Source organism: Melopsittacus undulatus, unplaced genomic scaffold (assembly GCF_012275295.1).
Source record: "Melopsittacus undulatus isolate bMelUnd1 unplaced genomic scaffold, bMelUnd1.mat.Z mat_scaffold_360_arrow_ctg1, whole genome shotgun sequence".
NCBI lineage: Eukaryota > Metazoa > Chordata > Aves > Psittaciformes > Psittaculidae > Melopsittacus > Melopsittacus undulatus.
Genome location: NW_022994270.1, coordinates 1 through 16,088, shown reverse-complemented (window position 1 = coordinate 16,088; position 16,088 = coordinate 1). Strand labels below are relative to the sequence as shown.

The window sequence follows — 16,088 nt, the reverse complement described above, 5'->3', positions numbered from 1 at the left end:
TTGAGCTTGCCCCTGTTCCAGTGCAATCTGGATCAGTCTATGGCAAATGATAGGGCTGTGTATCCACCCCTGGGGCAGTCAGTTTCAAGTGTACTGAACGCCCCTCCAAGTAAGAGCAAACTGTGGCCTGCACTCCTTTACTAAAGGATTTTAGAAAAATGCACTGGCAGTATCAATCATGGCATATCACTGAGCTGCCTTTGACTCCAGTTCATACTGAAGTTCTAGCATGTCCGGTATGGCAGCACTCAGTGGTGTTGTGACTTCACTCAGGCCATGATAGTCTACTGTTAGTCTCCACCCTCCGTTAGACTTTCACACTGGCCATATGGGGCTGTTAAATGGTGAGCAGGTCCTGCTGATCACTCCTTGACTTTCCAGTCTACGGATCAGCCTAGGGATGGGAATCAGTCTTGGTTGAGGTCCGGGGTCAAGAAATTACCTCTTCTTCTCCCACTTCCTCTGATCCACATAATCATAACTCTTGTTCAGATGCTGTCCCATGTAGTAAGTGCATTGGTTCTTCAACTGTCTTCACTGTACAGGTTGCATATTGTGCCTCTTTTTTGCTTTTCCCCTTGTGTACAGGGGCAACCAATATTGACATGAATTGATCCTTTGATTTAGCTGCAGTGATTATCACTGTGGTTGGGGTGGTTGCAGTATCTGTTGTTGGGGTTGGTGCAGCCACTGTGCTTGGGGATTGAGTAGCACCAGCAGCTGTGCTGCCTGTTGCTGTCGAGGTTTGAGTAGCTGCTGTACTTGTCACAGGGTTTGACGTAGCTGCTGTACTTGGAGTAGCTGCATTGTCTGTTGAAGTCAGTTTCCCACATGTGGGGCAATTGCAGGGGTCAGCACACCTGCAGTGCAAGGGATGAGCCTCGCCCTGGGGAAACCACCTGCCTGATGATGGTTTACCCTGTGCCAGGTAAGTATAGTAAGTCAAAGTCGAAGTCAGTAAGCCCCTACAAAATATGCTCCCTCAACCCCTTTAAAGGACAGGGAATTTGACACAATGCTGTGGAGCCTATAGTTTAAACTATGCATACCAAGGGTATGCTAAATTACTCACTGTTCTACCTGTCATGGACAATTTGCTGGACTACTGATTGGAGGCCATGTTGGCAAAAGTTTGTCTCTCAAAGCAATTTTACAAGAGGAACATGGACACGAATTTAGGAGACTAAATCCATAAAATGTTCCTATCACAAAGGCAGTCTAGGGAAAATATTTCAGAGTAATTGCCCCAACGTTTCCAATTCTTTGTAGTAAAACTGAAAAAAATTCACAAGTGAACATTAGAAAAGGTGCAAGTAGTATCGAAAAACGAAAATAAAAAGCGTTGTTTAAAGCATTCTCTACAGAGTTGAAAAAGAAAGTACATAGGAAGATACAGACATGATCTGGGAAAACATTAAAAAAGTTAAGTGAAGTTACAGAGTGATAACTACAAACATCTGCACTCTCCATAGTCAGGAAAGACAGTATCCCTAAAATTTTTAGCATCTGTGAAACTAAAATTAATATTTTAAGCATTCACTGAAAACACTGATAAAAATTTAGCTAACTATCCCTATGGACTTCTTCCATGTTAAAATGATATCAACTTCCATTAACAGAAATAATGAATTTCTAAGATACTGAATTTAATGAATCAAATTAGTTCAATAAAGCCCCATAAGTAAGGAAATTAGGTTTATGGTAACCTATTGTATTGTGAATATGGAAAGAATTCTACTGAGAAGATTCAAGCTCTCTAAGCAAAAGATTTTTTGACAAAATCCTTAACTAATTTCTGAAAGTGAGCTGCTTTTAATATACTTTGTATTAGTCTGGGATGCTCAATAGATACTGAAAATGTCAATTTACCCAAGTTAAATCTTCCAATAAATCATCTATTCAGCTAAACTACTATTAAGTAGGTTTCTGAGACGAAGAGTGGAACTTTTTAGCAGATGAGGAAGGGTTCAGCCTCAAACATCTGATCTATTCTTACCCCTGAGATGAGGGGACCATATTTTCCTGAAGGACATTGAATTTAGGTCTCCCAGTCCAAGCAAGCATTTGAACAACTGTCTACATTGCTGAGACAACCCATTTTTATCTAATAAACATTTAATTTTTACACAGAGTTGAAATTAAACATGTCATTTGAGCTCACTGCCTTTATATAGCCACCACACTTTGAAGGAGGTGCATAGGAAGACCTCTGATCCCCATTCCTCTCAAGTAGTCAGGTTCATGGGCAAGACACTAACTTTGATTTTGCCATTAGCTCTAAGGGAACACTCAGGGTACTGCATACTAAGGAGTAACGTGGTAATGTTAGAAAAGGAATGAAGCTGTCGCCATAGAACAATTTTGTTTGTACAAACCTCCTGATCCCCAATAAATAATTTCCTGAGAAAAGAATCAGAAATGGGATTTTTCCTCTGGGAAAGGAAATGGGTAACTTCTAGCATATATGTGCTGTAGACAGAGTTATTATATAGAACTGTTTATATTTTAGAAAGAAACACTACATTTAGTTTTTATTCCAGTACAAGAAAAAATGCTATGACATATTTGGACCACAGCACATTGTAATTTCCTCAGCCTGAAGATGAATGTCAGCTAATATATGGTCTCTTTGAACCTGTGGTAGCTGAGATCCATTTCCAAAATGGATTAAGAAATCACTGTATAGAAAAGGAATGGAGAATGACTATTGTCATGACTGTTCTTCAGGAATGCTATTCAGAAAATAGGTTTATATATTTCAGCTACACATACAGTAAATGCCCATTTTCTTATTTGCTTCTCTTTATGCCATTGATATTTTCACTCCCTGGTACTCAAACGTGTCTGAAATGATGATTTCTCAAGCTCAAGAAGAAATATAAAATCCAGTTGGCTCATTTCTTGGCAATAACTGTATTCATTACTGTCTATCCAGACATTTCAATAGTTTACTGTATAATGTTTTGTTAGGATAAAAGCTGTGAGAGATGACCTGTTATGGAAATGTCAATCATTACGAAAATAACCATTTTTAATGGAACTTAATTCATTTGCATGTACTGATCCACTGAAGTGAATGTTAGAAAGTATTATATTGTTATGACAGAGATAATAAGGCATATTCCTCTTAACAGAGTCCAAATCTTTCTTAACAATCCTTGTCTTTCAATTTCAAACTCAAACTTTAACAGCTGGCTAGGCTCAGCTGTTTCCTGCCCTGTTCTTTAGGAGTGTAAACAGAAAATGCACAGTGCTAGAAGTGATGTTTACAAATGCTTTTTATACAAGAATAGACAGCATAAGCTTATCAATAAAAATATAAATGCAGAAATATTAGATGTGTTTGTATTGGAACAAAAAATAAAACACTAGTATTGTAGGCCCAGGATCTGAGCAGCTGGAAAACAAAACAAGACAAAACACCACCACACAAACAAAAATACAGGAAATATAATATTTGCTAAAAAGTAGTAATAATATCTGCACATGTAGTTTTCCTGCAGTTTCTTACCCTGTAAACTTGAAAAACCCTATTCTAGAAAAGTAATTAGGGCAACTGTTATTTCTTCAAAGCTTTCTGACCAGACATTTAGTCAGCATAACAGGCCTTTTTATAGTTCTTTATAAATAATCATCTGCATTTACACATCTGATGTTTGTATAAGATTACCTGTACCTGGTTAGCTCAGGGACATGTAGGAAGTTGAAACTATAACTTAGAATACCTATAGCTCCATATGTCTTCCAGAGATAAGGAATTTTCTAGGAACCAACTGAATTAAGATGCAAAATGGCTAAGAGGTCACCAAGTCATCAGCATACCTCCTTGTAGAACAATGAAATAAGAAGTCCATAACAATGAAAAAAATTTATGAAGTATACACTGCACTATAGTTTATGAGCTACCTTAGGTAGTTTATGAACTACCTTAGGTATGTTCACTGTCATGTAACACAAAAAGACTTACAGTTTGATGGTCCTTAAAGAATGCAAGACAGAACACTTGGCACAACAATGGATTCACACAAAGTTAAGATAAATATATTTAGTCTGCTGAAGTGTTTGATATCTTTCTATTTTGTAGGCAAATATATGGCAAAATCATGTAATAGACATCATCTGTTTTGGAAAGGGAGGTAAATCAAGGTCCTGAAAACCCAGGAAAAGCATCTAAAGCAGGTTGAGATAGTTTTTTTAGTGCTCATACAGCATAGCCTACCATCCCAAAGACTTTATGAAAAAGTCCAGAAAAAAAGTATGTTTCTGATCTGCCCTCTGTCAAAAGTCTTTTTTTTTTTTCCTTCAGCATCAGTTAATGTCACATATAAGCTCTTGAGAGTACAGGAATTCCACTGACATGTTATGTCTGTACTACATTTTAAAAGCTATTTTGAAATGGCTGTTCATTTTGGGTAAGTTTCTGATTCCACACTCCCTCATAAGAAAGATATTAGATATAAAAATCACCTCTGTCATGAAAAAATGGCAGGGAATTTAACCCCCAGTTAGACAGTGATAAGTTTTTTTCCCTTGAATAGTGATGAGCCATGAAAAGGGTTTTGAACACAGACCCATTTGTTATTTCTGGGTTAGACAGCAGCAAAACAGCAAGAAAGGTATTTTATTCTGAGAAAAAGAGTATATCAAATGGTGAGAGACAGCACAACCAATCAATTTGCCATGCTCATTTTGGAAATTATTATGGCTGAACCACTGAGACTTGATTTGTGGGTTTCAGACCTCCTGTTTTCCAATTTTGCTAATATTAAGTTGAAAATACATTTGGCAGGAACATTTTTTTTACCAAAGCCCACAAACAGCAGTTTCACAAAGAAACTTCTAAACAAATATATGCCTTATACACTGTGAAGTACAGTACAGTTATAGAAGCTTACACTCATCTGGTTTTACTTTAAATTTAGCCTTGGATGTAAAAGGTGGCTTTCCTTGTTGCATGTTGGCTGACTTTTTCAGCATCATCTTTAAAGCAAATTATGTTCCTCTCAGATGCCGCCTGTTTCTGGAAAAGGAAGGGGTAGGGGAAGTTGTAGGCAGTAAGCATCCCCTTGATTTAAGCTCCTAGCCTTGACAGTACAGCTATGTGAACCAGATGGGAACATAGATGTTGACAGATATAGCAACATTATTTAGGATTATCTTTTAAGTACTTGCTGAAAAATCTCTTATTGAGGCTAAAATATTATGAAGTGGAAAAAAGGAGCCAAGCTAATGAAAAAAAATATTGTGGTTAAGAAAGGCTAGCTACCACTTTCCATTTTATTTCCAAACAATATCCAATAAAGACGAACTTCAATAAATATAGACATCTGATAACTTTCTTATTAGCTGGGCTGCACTCACAAAACTGGTAGACTTTACTGTACTTGTCTATTTTAGGTAGTTTCATATGTCATTTTCATGCTTTAGTTTAACAAGATTTAGTAAAAACCCTTCAAATTGTGGCAAACAGATCCACTAATAACATATCATTTGCTAGTGTTGTGTTATAACATTCTTTTATTACAAAGAGCATACTTGAACTGAGATAAAAGGTGTAAATGTTGTTTCCTGTTTCTATGTTTCCTCTTTCCCTAAAGACAGCAACTTCTAAAATAACTATTTTGCAAGTAAATCACACATTTTGAACACAGGTAACAGATATCAAAAGACACTGTAGACTGCTTCTGTGATACCAGAAAAATAAATAAGTAAATATATATACATGTATTTGTTTATCCTGCCCTGTGTCTCAAAATTCTCTTCCATACATCCTGACACAAAAGTAGCACCAGCCTTCAGAAATTATAAGAAATACCAGATTAAAATTATGTAAGAATATACAGCATTAGAGAGGTAATTTAAGCAACCAGGCTGCTCAGATTTCTTTCATCTCCAAATGAAAATCCAGAGCTGGTGAAAGCTTGAGACATCAAAACCAATGTGCATTCAAAAATGCCTCTTCTTTTCCAATTTGATTTCCAGTATAAAATCCTTGTTTGTCACAGGCTGCATAATTTTAGCTGTCTATGCTGATGAGGAAGTATAGGTCACAAAGTTTAATGACTTGGCACCTGCGGTTTGACAGATTGGTATCAAAATACCAGCTGCTACAGGATTTGGACACCATTCATTTGCAGAGATGTTTCTCAGGATTGCTTTCTGTCGTATCTTTTCTTTTAGTGTGAGTCCAACATAAAAAAATGCATATATTACATCATCAGCTATGCTTCCCTGATAAAAGCAACTTTACAGAATAGATTTGGCTTTGTGGATTAATAGAAAGGCACAAAATCTAATTTATTAATTCAAGCATGATACTGGTTTGACACCCTAACAGGCCAAATGCACTGAATGAGTATAACTTAGCATCTTGTTTCATACTTGGTTTCTTTTGGTTCTCTTATATATCCCACCCAGGCACAGTTTTTGGAAGATTATTAAGAGCAACTATGAGGTATTTTCCTGGTGACTTCAAAGCTGTAGACAGAGCAGTATAATCCAACAAAATTCAGTTACTTACACTGGGAAAAACCCAATTCTATCATGTTTTTCACTCCTTCCAGATTTGCAAGTTTAATTCTCAGAGTGGTTTCTCTTCTTTATTGGGGGAGGAGGAGGGGGCAGGTTATGTTCAGGAATACCCAATCTGATACTGAGACATTGGAACATATGAGACAACTTTCTTTCCGTCAAGGTCATGCTATGAAATTACTTGCAGGAAACATTAAAAATTAATTCATGCAAAGTCCTGTCCTCAGCAGTTCTATCACACTGTGACAATGCCAAAACCAAACCTCAAGTTTTCCTACTTTGTTGGAAAAACATCAGTTTTCTATCAAAATATTTTAGGTCATTTTTTTTGCAATTTCATTACTACAAGAAAGAGATTTTTACTGAGTCAAAGCACATTTTTTCATTTTTCACTGGCAGAATTTGATGAAATAATCAAATAAACAATCAGAAAACACTCAGTAGTAATCCTTGTTTGAGTGAATCACTACAGACCTCCTCAGAATCAGAGCATCTCACATCACTCTCTACGTGGGGCTGGACTGTATGATTCACAGTGCACAAAAGAGCAGTTTTTAAAATGCGTCTATTTCAGTTCTGTTTCCCACTAACAATAAAAGTAAAATATTGGAATCCTCCTGGGGATCGAAGTTCAGAATAAGAAGCAGTATGTAAATATTTTAAACTACCTCCACTGGACAGTCCACTTTGAAAGCACCAGTTTCTTGCAACGACATTAACTAAGCACCTCAATATGCAATTTCTAATCTTCCCGTTGTAACTAATTTAAGCTGTCTAGCTTTATTATCTGATATTCCACCACAGGTTTCTGACATCTAGAATTTAGTGCTCTACATTGCAAAGTTGATATCAAAACACAAGCTGACTTTAAACCTCTGCCTTTCTAACAGTGCAAGAATTTCCACATGCTTCTCCTAGCAGACTTTTCAGACCTGTCATGCCCACAGCATATCTGAGGTTATTCCTCACAGCAGATCTTGATGAAGGATACTCTGCTATGAGTACTTAGAGCTGTTGCCCTTATGCTACCAGATAAAGTTAATGAACAAGGTTATGCTTCTTCTGATCACAGTGGAAATAGTGGGCAGATTCTCCTAAGCTGCTTATCTATGTCATTTTCCCCAGCTGCAAGAAGAATCTGAAGTTACCTCTATCCCTTGTGAGGCCCAAGGAATGTCCTCACACATATGAGGAAGTAAGGACTTTCAAAACGTAGGAAACAATAAATAGGGAAATAAAAACATGTATGGCTTTTTGAAGGCTGCTTTCAAGTGTAAATTAGAACCTCACATGAGATCAGGTGTAGCTGTGGACATGGCAAGTGCCTGCATATGCTTGTGTGTGAAGTCAGTGGTGAATTTTCACTCAGAAATCCAACCTCACCTTGATACTTCCCTAATCCTAAAACATCTATCCTTTCAATTCCATCCTGATATGCAACAAGAAGCTACTGCAACTTAATCTTGTACTTCCTACAAGCAGTTTCCATTCCATAGTATTTAACCTGTGCTGTAAATTAATTAGAAAACTACTGACCATCAAACTCACCTCAAAGGGATGAAATTATGACAGCATCAGTTTTGATTTTGTGAATAGTTTTTCAATTTTTCACACCTGAAGACTACATACTGTGAAATGTTGGCACTCTGTGAGAAAATGATACATTTTCCACTTATGTAAAATGTTCAATATGGAGCAAGAGTCTATCTGTCACCACTGAAGGCATTCCTTCAGTTTTAGTAATCTGGCTATATGATTAGGAACCCTGGGTACTTTAGGAACTAATCCACAGGGTTGTAGAGGATTAGATTTTTAATTTGAATCAATGAATGTTTTGATGGAGATAAAATGGTAAATAGCCATGTTACATCTCAACACCTACTGATCTGTACAAGCTGGTTGCTGTGCTACAGGTTAACTTGGCTTACTTGATTGCATTAATTTACACTCATAATTTCCCCTTCAGCTCTTCTGGTTTGCTATAACATGACCATCTTTGGGGATGATTTGAGAGATCTTCTAGCAAGCATAATGTTTAATGGAGATGAACCAACAAAATCAGGAGACGTGTTTGCCACAACAGTGGCTTCTTTATCATCTGATCCAAAACTAAGTACAAACAATACCTTACATGAACAAAATGCAGTGGTTTTATAGACCCCTGAGTCTGATCTCAGAAATAAGGTAAAAAATATAATTCTTTTCCATAAACAATTGCAGTAGGTTAAAGCAAATGGCAGTAAGGTGTTGCTCATCAAATACTGTGCAAAAAAAGCCACTTTTAGTCTAAATATTTACACTGCAATCAGACTGGTTTAAGAACCCGGTCCACAACTATCCTCTGCACAAAAGTAGTTTTAACTTAAGTAAGATTTTTTAATATTTCCCCTCTTCTTCCAATCTTCTGCTAAAATTGTTTAATTACAAAGAAATATCTATATGATATCAATATATGTATGTAAATATTTTTACTACTTATCCCAGTTAACTCCCATAAACTATTTTCAGTTATTTCAGCTAAAATCAAATGGAGATTTGAAAACAAATAAGTGTTGTAGTAAACCAAACCCTGCAATGTTGCTGTAGTTTAATAATTTTTTTTAAAGAAATTGTTATTCAGGATAGTCTCTTCCAACAATAATTGCATAAGGAAATTTTTATTTGCTAATATAAAGAGAATCTGAATCTGAGGGTACAGAATGTAATGTCCTTTGGCGAATTTTTAGCAGGACCTAGAAGGAAATTAATTCTGCAACTCTTATTATTGTTAATGAGAACTATTCAGCCAAATCTTCATGCACGAGTCACATTTAATATGTACCCCTTATGTTTTTTTTCTGCATAATATTTTAAATTAATTTCCATAAACAACTTCCCAGCAGTTATTTAATACAGTAGATCTAATCCTGATTCCATAAAGATTCATTGATTCACTTCAGCATAAGCCTGAAAGTGTAGCAATATTAAAAGGAGCAAAGCATCTGACTGAACACCTTAAATTAAATACTTGCCCCGACATAACTAACTTCAACAAGCTAGGCCAAATTTACACCAGTGAAAGTAAAACCAGAACCTATTTCTGCAAACCAGTTTGGTCCTTAGCTCATCCATGGTGATATTTCCTTATCAATAAGCTTTCAGATGTGGTCTATCAACACATTGCCGGCTTGCTGTACTGGTGACTGCTGCAATGGGATTCAGTTCCAATCCTCCTAATTCTTCTCTTAAAGTTACTTCAATAAAAATTTACTTTTGTATGAGAGGTACTGAGGAAAATTGATTTCTGTTTGTTCCTCTAACCTCACTTGCAAGAAAACAATAATCTAATATAATTCAATATTTGTCCTGTCATTCACTGCTTTTTGCATATGGTTCTTGCTTTTCTTAGCATCTATTCTAGAAGGAACTGCTGAGTTCAGCATAGTGAATACTTTTGTATAGATGAAATTTTTTGGCTTACTTGCGTGCATCATAAGCCACACAGGTGGAAAAAACCCTACCAATGATTACACAAAATATATGGAGACAAAAATGTAAGGGTTGTGGCTATATGTGTCAGTATTGGCATGAATCTATTTAACTGCAGTTTTTCTGATTTTGAGACTTAATTCACTGGTGGTGGCTGAGGTGAATAATACTAAGCAGGTCTTCTCACTGTGTTGTATAGGTACCCAGTTGCTCCGCTCCTGAAACCCAGAGACCTGAGAATGTAGGGTTTATCACACCTGGTAATGACTTCTTTGAAGAAGCATATATGTGCATACCTGTATGTTTAGCACACATGTCACATGTGGAAACATGTGTCAGTAAAAGTCCTAATACTATCTGAACCAGGTCAAACTTTTTAGAATTTAGCACCATGTGGTTGTGTTCAGATCTGCAGGCAAGCCAGTTATTGCACCCAATCAAATGTTGTTGGCTTTACACTTAGTTTCAGACAGAGCCAAATTAACAACTTGAACAATTTTGCCTTTGATTTTGCCACACTGTCTTAAAAACCTCCAGCCCACAATACCATGTGCCATGATACTGATCCTGCTAAACTCAGTTAGTGCAAGTTGCCTATGAAGTATAGCCAGTCATGTAGTTTGCACAGGTGAGTGGGTGTTGACAGTATGCTATTCTGCTACTTCTAGCAGAGGTTTCTGCTCCTCCTCATTGATACTAAAAAAACATCCAGAATTAGTTAGATTCAGGTATTTATGTAATGGATTCCACCCTGGCATGCTTACTATTGGCCCAATTTAAGGGGCTTGAGAGGATTTTTTTGTTCTCATCATTAACAATAGAATGTGGTTTTGTTCTTATATTTTCATTAAGAACTTGTACTATAGAAAGTAAGTTTATAAGGTGTTTGGATTATGTTATTCTGGGGTAAAGCTAGAAATGAGCTCAGAGCTTATCAGCTTGTAGTGCTGCTTAAAGGGTGGTTGTATTACTGAGTGGCCCTTAGAAAAAATGTAATTATGCCTTCATGGTGCTGCAGTTGTTAATAAATCTTGCCTTAGTTGAGGGTCTCCATAAGCCACCTCTCTGTCCACAGCCCTGGTAGTTTGCAACCCAGATAGAGCTACTATGAATAATGAGAGCTGTCTGCATTTTTATTCTAGGACTACCTCTATATGCAGCTTACAGATTTCTTATTCATTTTCTCCAATATGACTGTGCCATATGCTTATTGTCAGATTTTGCCATCTAATATCTTATTTGTAATTTCTAAGAACTAGAAAGCATGAAAAAGATATCAAAGTCTATAAGGATACAGCAGTGATGACTTTCCATAATTGTCCTGAAAAGTAAAAATGGAGGAATGAGTAGCAGAGACAGTGTAAGATTCAGTCACTGGTCTTTGTATTCCTGGGAGCAGACAAAATATTGGTGATATTTGAAACTACACAGACTGCTTTGTAAAACATTAACCCTAAATAAGCTTGCATTTCATTCATTTGGACAACAAAAGTACAACTACTAATCTCTGGAACTACTCTTCTAAATAAAAACAAGGGCATGCATAACTATTCATAGCAAAAATTATTCTGACTTAAAATAGTATAAAAATTTTATTCCAGCTGTCTTTCATCTTACAGAAAAAAAAAAAAATCTAATTAAGAAAATAGGCACAAAATCTCAAAAAGCCCAAACTCCATATACCACACAAACCTTGAAGAGTAATTCATTTAAAGGGAACAGAAGATATATCCCTACAAATTCATAAAGAAAAACCCCATATAAAGTTGAAAATCTTATAAATGTATAAACAACAAAGACCACAAAATATCCAGAGATTCAGGGAATTCATGGATTTACAGAAGCTCATTGCCTTTGAAAAAGAAAAAAAGAAAAGATTTTTTATTGTTTAGATGCTTAAATATCTGGAAAATATTTAGACATCATAACCAAAATAACAATATATCAAAATATAATTTAAAAAGTTATAAGAAATTAGTTATTTTAAGAGTGAGAACCAATTGTTATAAATTGGCAAGAAATAATACAAAGAGCAGTGAGATTCTGCTTCTGGCCTGGAAAGAAGAGGAAGACAACATCTAAGCTAGGTGTGCTTGAAAAAAAAACCCAAACAAACAAAACAGGAAAAGAGAAGTGGTACACTGCAAGCTCAGCAACTCCCTACCAACAGAGAACGTTTCTCTCAACTAAAACTCACTATATGTAGTTGAGTATCTCCTCCCTATGGAAATAAATCAAACCCACATATTTCACTTAAGTCTGCTTAACACTAATCCAAGCCACAGCCATAGCTCATGCCCTCCTGTTTTCTGGCCTATTAAATTATCTCACTATGGCATGCTCAGTACTCTTTGGCTAACTGTGCCACTGCATCATGGGAGACACTCACACTTAAAGACTATAACTTGGGTATCGCTTACATATGAGCCACAGAGTATAGGATATCTGAATTTCAACTAAATTAAAGTAAAGCAGTATGCACAATGCAGGGACATAACACTAAGTTAAAATACAGTACTTCAAACCTTTTAAAAAATTGCATGTTATGTGACATGTTTGAAAAATATTTAAACTTTTTATTAAACCGGAAGTCAAACATGAAATGAATCTGACACATCAAATGACATACCTCATTTGTTTCATCTCTTCTACAAATAGTTTCTATAGATCAATGCTACTTGGTTTGTTGAATACTGTAAAAACATTTATCATAACTATGAAAATTTGTCACACAAACCACAATCCTACAACTTTGTGGGTACAAGCATCCTTCTCCCAATTAATAAATTAAGTAAATCTGCAAATACACTCTTACATAAGAACATGATTGCTTCTAAACTGATGACACTGGGAAGCTCAGCTGGTATTCTTAATTGATTGAAGCATACCTCATAGGAATATGCTGTGCTGTTCCTATACTATTATCTCTCCTTTTATATGCTGAGAGAATGGTGAAGTTGTCTACATTTCAAAGATATTAGGCTTGTTCAGTTTTACTTGCTTTTTCATTTGCTTTGATGGACAGTATGGCTGAGAAAACACCCAACCCCAAAATTTCAAATGTGAAAGAAAAACCCTGAGGCTGGAAGTTTCTGCTTTTGAAAGGAGTCCTGTAAAAAAAACAACAGAAGTTCTTTGCCAGTGCAAGAGATATGCCTTACCAGTCCTTACAGCCTCACACTATGAACCCTGGAATGTACCTCTATGGCTATACAAGTATTTCCAAATATTAAGCTGTAACTTCAGACTTGCTTATCAACAGTAATTCAACCAGAAATGTGATAGAAAAATCATTAGGAAAAATAATTTTGCTGACAAAGATTTCTATTAAAAGCATCTTAAACTGGATTGGCTGCACGCAGAAAATGCTTTTTCCCTCAAAACCAACTGTGATTAGTCTATAAAAAGATTAATTTTTCCTAGAATAGAAAGTCAAACCAAGAACAGCTTTTTCAGACATGTGTTTAGCAATGGAAAATATATTTTGTCTCTGGCCAAATGTCTGAAATAATGTTTTTATTCTGGAAGTGTTTTGCTATTTTATATTCCCCTCATTTTGTTATGTAGATTTCATGCTGTAGTCACAACACTGTTATTAATGCCACTAAGTTTTTTGTGTCCTTTAATAAGGAAACCTATGGTTTCAAATTAAAAAACACCACCAGAATTAACATTTGTGTAGTCATTGTGAAGGAGTGATTAGACTAATCAAAATTCCTTTGATTAAAGAATGCTTCCCAAGTGTCTGTCCTGATAATTACTATGCAACCACTATATTCTAAGAGATATAGCTGAAGGCCTTCATGCATATGCTCTTCTACATAAAAAAAAAATCTCTATCTCAATTTATACATATTTTCATATAGCTGCACAACCAGTGCTTTAGTGTTTTGCTTTTTTTTTTTTAACTAGCAAATCTTGTGGAACTTGCAGTGAAATCAGAATTGCTAACAACAGTATAAAAACCTTTAGTTCAGTTTTCTTAAGACAAAGGCAGACAGTCTCATTTCCTTCTCAATTTTAAGTTTAAGTGTGATGCCAAATTTCAAGTTTAAGTGTGATGCCACAGGTTTACTTCATACCATCAAATCCAAGGCCTCCCAAAGTCAAAAACAAAACACAACAAGTACGACAACAATTATTCAAAAAAAAATCACCTAATCTTAATACTATAGCCTTCATATGATGGCATGTGAATGTATCACACCTTTTTGATTTTGTAAAATAAACAGATTATTCACTCAATTTTGCAGATGCCTTCATATAACCAGTATTTTGACTCAAGCAAGACATTGGCAGCCTTAACTAGTTAAGGACACAGAAGATACCCTGGGTAAAACCTTAGCTAAGGTAATTTTCAAAGCATTGTTGCAAACTTTTATTTTTCTTATAAAGTGTTTGACAGGAGAGAGGCAACAGCAGTAAGAATAATTCTGGAGGAGGGAGAGAGCTAACCTTATGATCATGGCACTTGTTCCAATACTGGGAAACTCAGGCTCATCTCTGCCCTTTCCCCTGGGTTTCAGCCCTCACCTCCCCACTAGCAGATTGTCCTGTTTTTCCACCAGGAGGTTGCTCTGGGATGAGAGCCTTCTCCAGCTTTCCTGCTAAATTTGCTAAATTTTGCAGAAGGATCAAAGGCCAAGGTGCCAGTGAAGAAAAGAAAGAACCTGATTCTACATTTTGGGAGAAGTCTGTATTTCAGTGCCTGCTCTGAAGACTTTGAATATACTTTACAATAAATAAAATACATAAACAGACTTTCAAACAAAGACTAGAATTATCCACTAGATTCTTCTCCTCCCTTGAAAGCGTAGCATAGATAAAAGTGAGTTACATCCTGAGTGTTGAAACCAAGAGGAAAAGATCGGAAGAGAAAATGCTCTTCATATTCTCTGGTCACATTTTTAAACAAAAGTAAACCCCCCTGCAGGGAAGGTATACTGACTTAGATTAGGTATACTAAGCACATAAATATCAGATTTTTTTTTTTTCTCCAAGCATAAGGCAGCAGAATCATTTCTAGTCACAATCTGTGGCTTTCAACATGCTTTAAATATAAACTCCATGCTACTCAGCTATGAACAAGACACAAGAACATTCTCAAATGGGAAGGTCAGAAATAAAATATTAATCACCTGGCTAATTTTACTGGCAAAATCTATGCACAGTTTCGAGAGCTGCATGCTTTTACTTAGACTGTGAACCACTCTTTTACACACAATAACAACTTGCCCAAGGTCAGACCACAGACTCAAAGCTAAGAGCAAGTTCCAAGATCAAAGGAGGTTTTAACCACTGTATATTCTTATCTCACCAAAGTTTAAGAGCAGTCTAACACAGACATAATTGCTGCATATTTAATTGAAAACACTATATAGGATAATAACAGTCCATCTTTACAGCATATAGAAAATATATACACCACACAATCTCATTTTTTCCTCCACTCACAATGTTTGAATTATTATACAAGTAGTAATTGGAGGATGATTAAATAAAACCACCCGGAAGAACCGGCGCATAATTTCACTATGTTTCCTGCAGTCACATTTAGTATCACAACAAAATATACATAAACCATAAACCAAGCTTATGTCTTTAAAGATAAACATACAAATAAATAAACTATTTTAAATTCTTAATTGATCCCTCACCTGATAAAGGGTAGCTTAATGCTTTCATGTTGTTTCGTCTTTTTAGAATACTGCAGGAATCACCTTCCACAAGAGCCAAAAGCAACCAGCACTAATAGCACCTAATGTGTGCTAAGCCCATCCACTCACACCACAGTTGCAGCAGTGATGCTTTTCTGGCAGGAAAGAGAAATCACTGACATTGTTGCATCTGTATAAAAACTGTTGGTGATTTGGTTCTCTGCCAGGCACAGGTGTTTATCTGATAGCTGTTCCTAGGAATTAATGTTGTGCTAAATGCTCTGGAGGAAAGGAAAGCAAAAACCAAAATGGGATCCATCTGTAGGTTTTTGTTCGTATTGAGGCAAGACTGATACCAGTCTTTATAAAGCTGACAGGGAGGAGCTAGAACAGACACAAAAATGCTTTCAAAATAAATAAATAAATAAATAA

General features: G+C 36.0%; 1 pseudogene; it reads right to left on the bottom strand.

Annotated features, from left to right (window-relative positions):
- Nucleotides 1-808: 808 nt before the first annotated feature.
- LOC117438484 (uncharacterized) lies at nt 809-936 on the bottom strand (annotated as a pseudogene).
- Nucleotides 937-16,088: the final 15,152 nt, after the last annotated feature.